Raw genomic sequence first — 14617 nt, forward strand, 5'->3', positions numbered from 1 at the left:
CCCGCACAACCCACCCGCGCAGCTCTGATGTTACAGGGTCAGACGTTTCTGGGACACACGCCTCCCAGCAAATTTGCATGTCACAAGATAAAAATGTTAGAGATAGTCTGAAGCTGCCATACGGGCACCGTGTTGTGTGTAAAAAAGGCTAATTCAACCTGGGTATTGGCTAATTCCTGCTAGGTTCTGGGCACAGTGATAGATACTGAAATATACTTGTAGAAAATACACATTTATCTTTTGCAAGTACTCATGACACATTTACAAAAACTAACCTCTTCTTAGGAACCAGCAAAGTCTCAACAAGTATCAAAGAATATATACCATACAGAAGATTCTCCGTCCATAAAAACACAAAATGGAACATCAATTCCAAGAGAATTCCCCCAACTTCCCTTTCTTGCAGGTCTTAAATGTTATCTCGGCCTTTTATTTTTTAGGGTTGGGAGGAGGCAAAGCTAATAATGAACAGAACTCGCAGGGCTCGGGTTTCACTGGCTGGAGCATAGCTGAGATCTTGTTAATCTCAGGTCCTGATCTGCACCAGCCGTGCAGAGAGCTGCTCTCTCCAAGCCTGTCACTCAGGCTGCCGTCAGGGCCCCCGGGGGGAGCTTGGCCACCCCAGGCCTTCTGGATTCTTTGCTGAGCGCCGCTGTCTTGCCAAAGCCAGGGCTGTCCTGGCTCTGAGGTCGGGGGAGGGGGATCAGGGATGGGGCCAGAAGGGGTCCGGGCAGGGGGTGCCGGAAAGAACCGTCCCTCCACCAATGCCCCCAGCAACGTGCCAGAGCATGGCTGGTCGTGCCCGAGGCCTCACCCAGACTTTCATAAACCCTCCAACACGGGTGTCAGCCGCGCCGCCGGCCAGGCACAGTCTCCATCTGCAAACCCCAGCACCCTCTTTTCTGGAGTTCCCACATCAGAACGCCTCCCTCTTCCTCGAATTGAAAAGAGAAGCTGCCTGGGAAGCCCCGTGTCCAGACGCAGAGATGCCAGCTCATCGATTAACTCATAGAGGAGATCAAACCTGTGGGAAAGGAAGTGGACTCTGGCCTAAAAGGAGACGTCAAGGCGGCATGCTGGAGGCCACCATGGCGGGGTCGAGAGATCTACGGACCCCACCGCCGGCCCCCTTCACGGGGAGACCCCAATGGAGTCACCTTACCTGTCCAGGCTGCCATTTCTTCCTTAAGGTGGGGTGACGCGACCAGATGTATACAAGGCCCTATCCAGCTCTCTCAGCTGTACTCAATACAGTGAAAAGAGCAGATACGCGGTGGTAGCCTGATGCGCCAGTGCTGTCATTTAAAAAATATAAGAAGGGGCTTCCCTGGTGGCGCAGTGGTTGGGAGTCCGCCTGCCAATGCAGGGGACACGGGTTCGAGCCCCGGTCCGGGAAGATCCCACGTGCTGAGGGGCAGCTGAGCCTGTGTGCTACAACTATTGAGCCTGTGCTCTAGAGCCCACGAGCCACAACTACTGGGAAAAAAAAAAAAAGGTATCAGAGCATTATTACATAAATTTCAGTCCCCTTCTCTAAACTTTACCTGGAGAGGGAATGATACTGGAGATGCAAGAAGAATTAGTTATGTGAGTTAGTCGTGCAAGAGAGCTGCCAAGTGTTACATTTAGAATTAGACCTTCCTAAATGTAAACAAACTAAGTGAGCAATATTAAGAGTGTATTACAATTGCGCTTAAGTATTCCCAAGGCCCCCACCCCGTCCTAGCAGGGTGATCCAAGAGAGGAAGCCATCCAAGAATGTTCCAAATATCACAAGAGCACATATTCTATCAGCTGGTAAAACCCAGCTACACAGAAAAGCTACAAGTAAACACACAGGCACACACACACACACACACACACACACACCCCGAGTGAAATTAATTAACCACCATGGTGTATCCTTGATCCGGCTCCCCCTTTTTTATGTCTTAGAAGGGCCACCTTAAACCCTGAATTTTATCATTTAATTCAGACACTCTCTTGAGACTTTTATTAAATCATGGAAAAGTTAATAACATTTCTTGAGAAAATACATAAGTCTTTTGAGGACATAGGAAAGTTCCATGCAGATTGTAGGAACATGCATTTATCACTTTGTGTAGTTTAAAATTTTAGTTTCAAAGGTTGGAAACATATAGAGGTGCTTCTTCTCTAGAAAATTCACCAACTATCTCTCTTTGATTAAATAACACATAGATGGATATTTTCAACAGGGAAAACGGAGCTTCCTCCTAATTCTCATAAGAAGTTAGTGCTGATATTTGAAGGAAGACTATCTCTTTTGCTAAGGAGAAATATTTTTTTTAATCAGAGGACTGCAATTCCAAACTTGCTAACACAGTTGAATATGCTGTTTAACTGCCTGTGTCTAATACTAATACAAAAATGATTTTTAATGTATTCATATATGGCCTGATGGAAGCAACAGATGTTGGACCTATAATGGGAACTTTGTATTGTTTTAAAGTATCTTCACCAACTTGAATTTGTTGAAGAAAAATGTCATCAAACCTCTAAGTGTGCACATGTTAATTTGCCTGCTATGTGACCCCGAGGCTACTAGAGCCTTAAATCACCCAACCCATATAAAATAGACAATCAGCAAGGACCTACTGTACAGCACAGGGAACTATACTCAGTATTCTGTAATACCAAGGGAAAAGAATCTGAAAAAAAAATAGATATATCAATATGTATAACTAAATCACTTTGGTATAACCTGAAACTAACACAACATTGTGAATCAACTATACTCCAATATAAAATTAAAAGTTAAAAAACCAAAAAAATCCACCCACCCTAGAGTTTCTTGAGAACTGAGTTCACTCCTATGATGACTGGTTGAGAAGAAGAGTTTGCAATCTGACTGGTGAGTCAACCAGAGGTCTTATTTGGTGTCCATCCTTCTTCCTTCTTCCTGTCCCGTGGGTAGCCATTTCAATCTCTGCTCAGGGAGACTCACTGATCTCATTTGTGTTTCATTGCATTGTGCTGTGTTTTGGTTGAGTGATGCACTTCTCTCTTGCCCAGGAGGCAATACACTCCACTTTTGTTTTCTTCATCTCTGGTGGTATTTTGATTTGACAGATTCAAAGGAAAAGTTTTTGAAAAATAAACTTGATAACCATTACATATCAACCATAAAATTAAATATGCAATGTAAGTTGACAACAAAGTGATAGCGTGTAGATTCTATGGGGTTCCAAAATTTTTATCAATTGAGAAGTATTTTCAGTGAAGTCACACCTCAATCCTCTGTTCAGTTCCCCACTCCACCCAAGAGAAATTTTGAAATTTGTGTTTGTAACATAGTTTTTTAGAATGCTTTTATTTTGTATAAGGCACTGTTTTGCAAGGAAAGGAAACTGTAATATCACCAAATAAGTTATCCAGCAGACGTAGTTAGAAGGTACAGAGATTTCTCAACCCCAAATTCTATTTCTCTCTTTAAAACATTCTTAGGCACTTTCATCTCCATGCCAGACTGCTAAGAGAGAATTGTGGCATTCTCTTCATTCTTAGGCCTGGTATAACAAGTCACCATAAACTGAGCAGCTTAAAAGAACAGAAATTTATTCTCCCACAGTTCTGGAGACTACAAGTGTGAAATCAAGGTGTCAGCAGGGTTGGTTCCTTGAGGGGCTCTGATGGAAAACCTGGTCCTTTCCTCTCTTCTGGCTTCTCATGGCTGTCAGCAATCTTTGTATCTTTGGCTTGTGGGAGCATCCCTCCAATCTCTGCCTCTGTCTTCACATGACCTCTTCCCTCTATTTCTGTATGTCCATGGGATTTAGGGCCCACCCTAAATCTTGGATGCCTAATATATGCATAATTAGGCATACGCATAAGAGGAAAAAATACTGTCAACCTAAAATTCTATCCCCAGCAAAAATATGTTTCACAAGCAAAGGGGAAATAAATGTATCTGCAGACACATAAAAGCAGGGAAGCTCTCATCATCAACAAACCTATGCTATAATAAATGTTAAAGAAAGCTATTCAAGAAGAAGGGAAATAATACCAGTTAAAAATCTGGATCTAGGCAAAGAAATTAAGAGTTTGGTAAATATGTGGGTAAATATAAAAGTTTTTTTCTTCTTTTAAAAATCTCTTTAGAAGATAGTCACCTTTTTGAAGCAAAAGTAAAAAAAAATGTATTATGGGGGTTGTAACATATGTGAATGTAAATTGTATGACAACCATAGCACAAAGGTCATGAGAGGAAAAATGAAAATATACTGTTGTAATGTCCTTATACTATGTGTGAAATCATGAAGACAGACTGCTATAAGTTAAAGATGCATACTATAAACCTACAGCAACTACTAGAATAGTACAACAAAAAAGACATACATAACAAGTGAAGAAAAGAGATAAAATGGAATAACAAACATGTTCAATTAATACAAAACAAGGTAGGAAAAGAGGAGAAAGTAAATAAAAGATAGGACAAACAGAACAAATAGTAGAATGGTAGATTTAAAGCCAACCATTTTGATAAATACATTAAATGTAAATGATTAAAATACACATTTAAAAGGCAGAGATTGGAATACTAGATTAAAAAGTAAAAACGCAAGACTCACATGTATCTGCAAAAAAAATCCATTTTAATTGATTTTCAATGTTAAATTAATCTGGCATTCCTGGGATAAGTCCCACTTGGTCATAGTGTCTAATCCTCTTTTTAATGTTTCTGGATTCAGTTTGCTAGTATTTTGTTGAGGATTTTGACATCTATATTTATAAGCGATATTGGACTTCAGTTTTCTTGTAATTTGTTGTCTGATGTTGGTATTAGAGTAATACTGATATCAGAAAATAATTGATAAGGGTTCCCTCCTTCTTTTCTTGGAAGAATTTATGAAGGATTGATGTTAATTCTTTAATTCTCTGGTAGAATAAACCAGTGATCCTAGTCTTTCCTTTGTTGGAGATTTAAAGAAAAATTTTTATTACTAACAATCTTTTTACTTCTTATTGATCTATATGTCTTTCTAGGAAGTTGTCATTTCATCCAAGTTATCTAATTCTTGGCATACAGGTGTTCAAAGTATTCCCTTATAATTATTTTTATGTCTGTAAAATTAGTAGTAATCTTTCCCCTCATTCATCCCTCATTTTAGTAATTTCATTATTCTCTCTTTTTTTTCCTGGTCAATCTAGTTAAAAGTTTGCCAATTTTGTTGGTTTTTTCAAAGAGCCGACTTTTGGTTTCATTTTTGTTTCCCTATTTTTTAATTCTTTACTTCATTAATTCCACTTTAGTCCTTATTATTTCATTCCTTCTACTTGTTTTGGGTTTAGTTTTTTCTCCTTTTCCCAGTTTCTAAAATAGAAGATTAGATTATTGGTTTCAGATTTTTTTTTTTTTTGGTATATATTTTTACTGATGTAAATTCCCCTCTGGGCACTGCCTTAGATGCATCACATAAATTGTGTTATTGTTTTCTTTTATTTCAAAAAAGTTTCTAATTTCCATTGTGAATTCCTCTTTGACCCACTGGTTAAGAATGTATTATTTGGGAATTCCCTGGTGGTCCAGTGGTCAGGACTTGGCACTTTCACTGTTTGGTCCCTGGTTGGGGAACTAAGATCCTGAAAGCTGTGTGGTGCAGACAAAAAAAAAAAGTATTATTTAATTTCCACATATTTGCTGAATTTTCCAGATTACTTTCTGATATTAATTTCTAACTTAATTCCATTGTGATCAAAGAATATACATTGTTGTATTGTATGATTTTAATAGTCTCCAACTATTATTGTTGAATTATATCTTTCTACCTTTGTTTCTGTCAGTTTTTGCTTCATATATTTGGTGCTCTATTATTAGGTGCACCTATATGTTTTTATCTGTTCGATCTTCCTGATGGATTGGCCAGTTTCTCTTTCTAAAATGTCCTTCTTTATCTCTAGTAACATTTTGTTTTAAAGTCTATTTTGTCTGATATAGCCACTCCAGCTGAGTTTTGGTTGTTGTTTGCATAGTATATCTTTTCCATCTTTTGCTTTCAACCCATTTGTATCTTTGAACCTAAAGTGCATCTCCTATAGACAGCACATAGTTGGATCATTCTTTTTTACCCAGTCTGACACTTTCTGCATTTTAATGGATTATTTAATCCATTTACATCTCATGTTATTATTGGTATTACCTATGTCATTTCTCTTTTTGTCTCTGTCATGTCCTTTTTGGTCTCTGGTTCTCCTTCACTGTCATATTTTGTATTAAGTGAATTTTTCTAATGTAACACTTTATTCTCTTTTATATTTTAAATTTATTTTCTTAGTGGTTGATTTAGAGCTTACAATATACATTTTAACTTATCATAATCTACTTCAGATCTTTACTAACTTAATTCTAGTGAGATATAGAAACTTTATGCCTATATAGGCCCTGTCTTCTTGGCTCCAGCCTTCTGAAGTAGACCTTTTGTTAGGCTGAGCTAGGTGAGGAGCAGACACTCCGAAATCGTCCTGTTCTTACCTCACATACATCCCTCATTTCATAAGTGTCCAGTGTTTCCAATTCCTGGTCTTTCTGGGACCCTGCAGAGTCCACTGACTAAGGGCTTTCTCCACTGCAGGCTTAGGTTTCATTAATTCAATTATCATCCATCTATCTCTCTTCTAGCTTCCAAAATGTTGTCCTTTTCTTCCATCATCTTTGCCCTTATGAACTTATCCTCTTTTTAATCCTTTTTAGCATTTTAATGGAGTTTCAGTTGTATGAGAGGCATTTTTCCAGCCCACCACATCTGACCAGAAGTCTGTCTCCTGTGACTCTCTAAGGAAAGACCCCCGCTGCCAGCAGACTTCCCCTTCATCTCAATGGTCAGAACCAAGTCACCCACCCAATCCTAAATCAATCACAGGCAAGGAGCGTGGAACTGACTAGTGACTTAAAGCCTAACCATTGGGGCGGAGTGGGTGTTTGAGATCAGCCACAGCGTTCACCCTCAGGAACCTTAATTAAGGTGTGGAAACGCCAACTCCAAACCACTTACCTGAACCAGAAGACAACCTCTTAAAGACTGTGGTCATGTTTGATAGCTCCATCTTGAGCAGTGAGCGTGGGTGTTTATTTGACTGAGGGAATGATCTAATACATAAATACAGCATATGGAGATTATATTTGTTCATAAACCAGTGAGATAGTAAAGGCAAGATGATTATAAAGGTGATCCACCCAGATAAGACCTGGAATCACAGAGGGAGGAAAGCTTTAGAGCCTGTGGTTACACTGCCTGAATCCTGCTGGGCTAGCCAGTGACCCTTTCCTTCTGTGTAAAGAGGCATTTTAAATGTCAAGGAGCTACAGGACAGGCTTATGATAGCTCTCAAGCTGAATACTAAATCAAATTACTTCAAGGACTCCAATCCTAAGGTCATATATATATAACAGTGGCCAAAATAGACGAGATCGAAAAGTTTGAGCTATTTTGTTTACCATGGCATTCATACATTCATATATGTGTATGTATATATATATATATATATATATATATATATATGGCACTCATTTGAAAACCTCCAGTTCTATTCTGCAAGACATTTAGAGAACCTCTAACAAATTTAATCAAGTGAATTTTTTTGTCTGAAATTAAAATTTGTCCTAAACATAAGCTTTTATAATATGAAATTTTAAGAGAAAGCCAATTTATTAAACAGAGAATAGAAGGCATGGTCATATTGCCTTATAAAATGAACAAGCAAAAAACATGGAGGGCAGAGTTTCTGAATTGCCTGCTACAAAAACCTTGTAGTTTAGGAAAGAATATAAGAGAATAAAGAGGCTCCTTTTTTCATAAGAAAAGTGCACAATGGGTTACACTTAAATTGCACACAAATAAGTAGTGCAAACACTTTAGTACTTTTTTTCACACATGTCCTTTATCTTGATGCTAAGATGTACTTTCTTGCAACATCACAGTTTCCATGTGTAATGCACTTGTGAAAAAAATAATAAATTTCTAAATATGATGCCCATCTCCAGCAAACCCATGAGTTTATGACCTCCGCATGAGGGAATTGACTCAAAGTTTCACAGAAGAAAAGGATGTTGGAAATCTTCTAAGCTTTTGAAGCTCATGGGTGATCTGAGAAAAGAAGAAAACTATGTTACTTGTCTCTCTGATTTTAAAAAATATAATAAAGTTCTTTTTAATAAATAAATAAATTTATTTATTTATTTTTGGCTGTGTTGGGTCTTTGCTGCTGCGCATGGGCTTTGTCTAGCTGCGGCGAAGGAGGCTACCCTTCGTTGCGGTGCGCGGCCTTCTCAATGTGGTGGCTTCTCATGTTGCGGAGCAGGGGCTTTAGGTGCGAGGGCTTCGCGGGCTCAGTAGTTGTGGCGCACTAGCTTAGTTGCTCGCGGCATGTGGGATCTTCCCAGACCAGGGCTCGAACCTGTGTCCCCTGCATTGGCAGGCAGATTCTTAACCACTGCGCCACCAGGGAAGTCCCAAGTTCTTTTTTTTTTAAGGCAACAAAACTGGAGACCATTGAAAACCCTGGTCTGATATTCTTCAGCTCTTCATACTGTTGCTAATAGAGAGACAGGGAGACAGGGCAGCGTGTACAGAACCCAGCTTCCTACCACCTGCCGCATCCCCCAGGGTTTGTGAGGGAAACGTAGGGCAGTGGGGAGAAAATATTTTTAAAAGCAAGCAAATATTTACTATTTTATTTTATTATTTTTAAATTTAATTTTTATTTTATATTGGAGTAGAGTTGATTTACAGTGTTGTGTTAGTTTCAGGTGTACAGCAAAGTGGTTCATTTATACATATACATATATCCATTCTTTTTCAGATTCTTTTCCCATACAGGTTATTACAGAATATTGAGTAGAGTTCCCTGTGCGATACAGTAGGTCCTTGTTGATTATCTATTTTATATATAGTAGTGTGTATATGTTAATCCCAAGCTGTTAATTTATCCCTCCCCCACCCCTCTTCCCCTTTGGTTACCATAAATTTGTTTTCTATGTCTGCGAGTCTGTTTCTGTTTTGTAGATAATTTCATTTGTATCATTTTTTTAGATTCCACATATAAGTGATATCATGTGATATTTGCCTTTCTCTGTCTGACTTACTTCACTTAGCAGGACCATCTCTAGGTCCATCCATGTGCTGCAAATGGCATTATTTCATTCTTGTTACGGCTGATTTTAAATATTTACTATTTTAAAATATTCATTATTTTTAAAAGCAAGTAAAAATATTCACTATTTTTAAGCCTGTGGCTCTAGGCAAGGACTGCCACTCAAATAACTTTAGAGCCAAATAAGTAACAGCCAAGAGTAAAAGGGCGGGGGTACTTGACCTGTACTTGCCCCTCCAGGCTTCCCGATGCCCTGCTCAGCCCCTGCCCCTTGGGCCACATGGAATGATGTTGCCAGAATTTCTGATTTTTTAAGAGAAATGCAAAATTTCAATTCTATGTGATCACTCTTGATTTTTAATTTGGACAAAGCTATTTTGCTGGTGGCCTCACAAAATATACCTGCTGGCCAGAATCAGACCATAACCTTCAATTTTCTAACTCTGCTCTGGGGGAAAACAGTGTCTGCTAAGGAGAGGATTGCTGGTCACTCAGGAAAACGCAGCTGGATCTTGTTGCTGAGCTAGGCTACACTGCCTAGTTGCTCTACGTAACAAATAAGATAAATGTTTGATTTCTGTGGAATTTCAGGGCCAACATTTTTAAAAGGGAGAAGAAAACTCTTGGGAGTGACTAGGAAAACTGATTTCAGCAATATGGCTGGTGGTCTGCACCTAAGGAGAGGAAGATGGTGAGAAACTCACAGTGATTTACTCTGCGTGAGTGTGTATGGTGTGTGTATGTGGTGTGTGTCGTGTGTGTGTGTGGTGTGCAAGTGCTTCAATAACCCTCTGTTAACATGAACTTTCTGTGCAACTCCATTTCAGCAAAGCATTGCAGTAGTTACACCAAGGAAGTAAAAGCCAGAGTTGCCTCCTGGGAAAGTTAAATAAGCTTTGAAAGAAAGTGTTATTATTGGGGACGATGAATGCCAGAATGCAAATGTATACAAAAAGGGGAAACAAAGGTTTCAGTTAATTCATTGTAATTTGGAGAGTGACATGTGATCACAGGCACTTAAAGGAGGCATTATTCCTCTTTAAGACACTGCAAATACCAAGCTTTCCCTGCCACCTACTGGCTGTTGAATGCAATTTTTAAAAAAATCTGGGAACTTCCCTAGTGGTCCAGTGGGTAAGACTCCACACTCCCAATGCAGGGGTCCGGGGTTCGATCCCTAGTCAGGGAACTAGATCCCGCGTGCATGCCACAACTAAGGAGTCTTCGCGCCACGACTAAAAAAAAATATCCCGTATGCTGCCACTAAAGATCCCTCATGTTGCAATGAAAATCCCGAGTGCCGCAACTAAGACCTGGCACAGCCTAAATAAATATATATATTTTTTTAAAGTCTGAATAAGATAAAGTATCAAGAACACCACCACAAACATTAATGTGCCATCTTTAGCAGCAAAGTATTATCAATAAAGCTTGAAATCTCCCGTCTCCCCTTCCCTGACTGCATCTCCCTCCTCTTCAGAAATACCCATTATCTTGAATTATATTTGTCTCATCCTAACACACTTCTTTATAATTTTCCCACATATATATATCTCTAAGTAATGCTGGTGTTTTGCATATTTTTGAGGTGCACATAAATGATATCATTCTGTATGGTATCTTGTATGAAATCCTCTGTAGTTTGCTTTTTAAACCTGCGTTACATTTATGAGATTCTTCCTTGTCAACCAGTGAAGTCATTTTCACAGCTACGCAGACTTCTATTTAATGGATATGTCATACTCCTTTTGGTGGGTCTTTAGATAGCTTCCAATTTTTTACTACGGCAAACATTGCTTCTCCGACCATTCTAGAATATGTCGCCATGTGTAAATGTTGAGTTTCTTAGATAAAGGTATTGTAATTGTCTTGCCATAATCCTTACACATCTTGTCTTTCTTGTCATTGCCAAATTGTTCCTCAAAACGATTCTATCAATGTATGCTCTGACCAGCAATGTATAATGGTTCCTGCTGCCCCCATATCCTCACCCACACTTGACATGGTCAGATTTCTGAATGTTTGCAGTTATGATGGGTGTGCAGTGATACATCTAGAGGGCTTCATTTCATTCCCTTGATGGACTTTTGCACTGAATATATGAATCATCTTGGGGAGAACCCTTGCTATTGAATTTTTCTATTGGCAAATATGTTTTGTTTAGGTCATCTTGAATAAGGGTTTATAATCTTCTCCATAAAGATCTTGAATTTCTTTTATTAGATTCAAGATATTTCATATTTTTAGACTACTATAAATGTGTAGTTTTGAAATGAGACTTCCTAACTTAACTTTTTTGGTATTAGGATGGGTATATTAACGCAACTCATTTTTTTTAAAGTGTTCATCTAATCTATTATTCTGTTGCTATGGGTTTTTAAAAATTTGTGTATTTATTTTATATTTATTTTTGGCTGTTTTGGGTCTTCGTTTCTGTGCGAGGGCTCTCTCCAGTTGCGGCGAGGGGGGGGCCACTCTTCATCGCGGTACGCGGGCCTCTCACTGTTGTGGCCTCTCCCGTTGCGGAGCACAGGCTCCGGACGCGCAGGCTCAGCGGCCACGGCTCACGGGCCCAGCCGCTCCGCGACATGTGGGATCTTCCCGGACCGGAGCACGAACCCGCGTCCCCTGCATCGGCAGGCGGGCTCTCAACCACTGCGCCACCAGGGAAGCCTGAAATTCATTTTTTATATTGATTTTATGTCCAGTAACACTGTTAAATTATTTTGTTAACGACAAAGACTTTATTTGTAGATTCTTTTGAATTCTCTATAAAGGCAATCGTATTTTCTAAGAATTTCGATTTTTTTTCTCCTCTCAAATTCTTATTCCTCTTAACAATTTTTCTGCTCCTATTACACTGTCCTGGGATGCAGTACAGCATTGAATGGGAAGGGTGAAAACCACCACCTTTGTTACAGCCCTTGATCTTACCGGGAAGTACTCTTCAGTCCTCGTTTTCTAAGAGTTTGCTTTTTTTAAAGAAATCATGTGTGTTAAAATTTATCTTTTTGGCACTTCCCTGGTGGCACAGTGGTTAAGAATCCACCTGCCAATGCAGGGGACACAGGTTCGAGCCCTGGTCCGGGAAGATCCCACATGCCTCGGAGAAACTAAGCCCGTGTGCCACATCTACTGAGCCTGTGCTCTAGAGCCCGCAGCCACAACTACTGAAGCCCACGCGCTTAGAGCCTGTGCTCCGCAACAAGAGAAGCCACCGCAATGAGAAGCCCGCACACCGCAATGAAGAGTAGCCCCCGCTCGCCGCAACTAGAGAAAGCTCGTGCGCAGCAATGGAGACCCAACACAGCCCAAAATAAACAAATAAAATAAAATAAATAAATTTATTTAAAAATTTATCTTTTTGGCCCTGCACATATTGATAATTCTGTCTGGTTTGTCTCTTGTATTCTGTTAATCTAGTGACTTACATTAATAGATTTTTTTTCCCCCAGACTTCAACCATTCTTGCATTTGAGGGATAAACATGAATTTATTTCAGAGTGTTCTCAGCCTGTAATTTTCCTTCTTACACTCTTTTGTCTACTTCTGTTATAGTGGTCGCATAAAATGAACTGGGGCATATTCTCATTATCTGTTCTCTGCCACAAAAACGAAAGACTTAGTAGAAATATTTGTTCCTGAATTCTGAGGGGGCAGTGAGGACATTTAAGTAATATTTCATTTCACTTTGCAAATGTATACTATACTAAATTATATATCAGAGGAGCCTATGAAAAAAGAGAAAGGGCTTCCTTGTATGCCCATGAGAAAATAGAACATTAGGGAACCAGTCTGATTTGTCCAAGGATTAACACTGATTACATGAACCGGGTTTCTTATAGAAAATTGCTTCTGAGCTAGCAGTTTCCGTGAGAAGGATTTTTCTTAAAAAGCTATTAGGTTTAACATATTAGAAGTTTTGTTTCTTTACTTTCTGGGAATTCTGGAAGCACTAGATTTATGAAAGTGCTTAATTAGTCTCTATAAAGCAACCAGAATGGAGCTCCTGTTTTGACACTGTCATCTAATTTCCGAATGCCTTCCAGGGATAAGAAAATATTTCATACACATAAAGAAAAGCAAAGCCTTTTCTCAATTACAGCCATACAGACACCCAGAGAACTTACAGCTTCAATTTTACAGCATCAGTCACTCATCAAAAGTAAACAAACAAACAAAAACCCTCCCCAGTTCAAATAAGAAGATAACCTCCTAATTAATTTGGACTCACAAATAGATTAAAAAAATAAACAAAAGCAGATTACCTGTTATCTCTCACCCAACAGACTAGACCCCCACCATCTCAACAGAGATCACCAAACATGTGGACGGTAAGATCAGGTTCCCGAGTGCTGCCAAGCACAGTTCCCCAAATTACTGCCACCAGTGGGGAGCAATTTGTTGGCCGCAAACAAACCATAGTCCCATATATTGGGTTGGCCAAAAAGTTCGTTCAGGTTTTCCATGATACCGAATGAACTTTTTGGCCAACCCAACACATAGGGTGTTCTCTCGCCACTCATTGACGCTGACTTAGCAGCCCATTACATGCCAGTCCTTGGACCCAGTAACGGAAGAAGACAGGGCCCAAGCCAGGAAAGAACTAACAGACGACCAAGAACCAGAAACAAAATCAAAAACACGGAATCAGAAGAAAAAAGAAAGAGAAAGAATCAGAAAGTCAATGAAAAAGGAAAGCTCTGTTTCCGCTTGGGATTCATTCTGGTAGCCAAGAAAAGATGTGTCTGAGGTTAAACAGCCCATGAGGTCTATTTCTTGGGCAACACAGTTGAGGCTCAGACAGGTGAGACCACGTGGACATCCTGGTGGGGGCTCCAAATTGTCAAAGTATAATTTTTTTTTAAATTAAAAGCATGACATCACACAAATAGAAAGTGAGCATATGTCAAAGATTAATTTCACTCCACGAGGAAGCCGGCAGAGCCTGTGAAAGACTGATGTATAGGTACTGACTACAGATGCTGGAATAGGGAGGCTGGATTGGATGCGAAACAGGCTCGTAGTTGTAAGGCAATAAAACTGCAACCTTCGAGGTGACCTCTTCTACCAGACAGAAATCTCATTCAGCCCTACAGGTAAGAGTCTTAGTCTTAATTGTTACCGAAAGTGGACTGCAGCTGCTATAGCCGCTCTAAAGCCAATACTCCAGAGGCAAGGTTGGTGGAAAGGAAAGTTTGCTTTTTTCAGGAGGCAGGCAACCAGGGGAGAGGACGAACTCATGTGCAAAGGCCAACTGCCCTCCTGCCGATCAGAGGGCAAGAGCTTTGAAAGGGGAGTGTCAGGGGTGTATAGGAGGAGGGAAGGGGCTACGTGTAGAAACAGCACAGTCAGCTCCGACAGTCATCTTGAAATTGGTCCTGCACTGGTCTGATCAGCGTCATCTTGATGAAGTACAATTAATCTTCAGTTCCAGGGTCAGTTTATTCCCACTTCCTTGAGACCAGTTCTTGGAATTTTGCAAGATGGAGTAGCTTATGTCATGGCT

The sequence above is a fragment of the Kogia breviceps genome, chromosome 20 (genome assembly GCF_026419965.1).
Source record: "Kogia breviceps isolate mKogBre1 chromosome 20, mKogBre1 haplotype 1, whole genome shotgun sequence".
NCBI lineage: Eukaryota > Metazoa > Chordata > Mammalia > Artiodactyla > Physeteridae > Kogia > Kogia breviceps.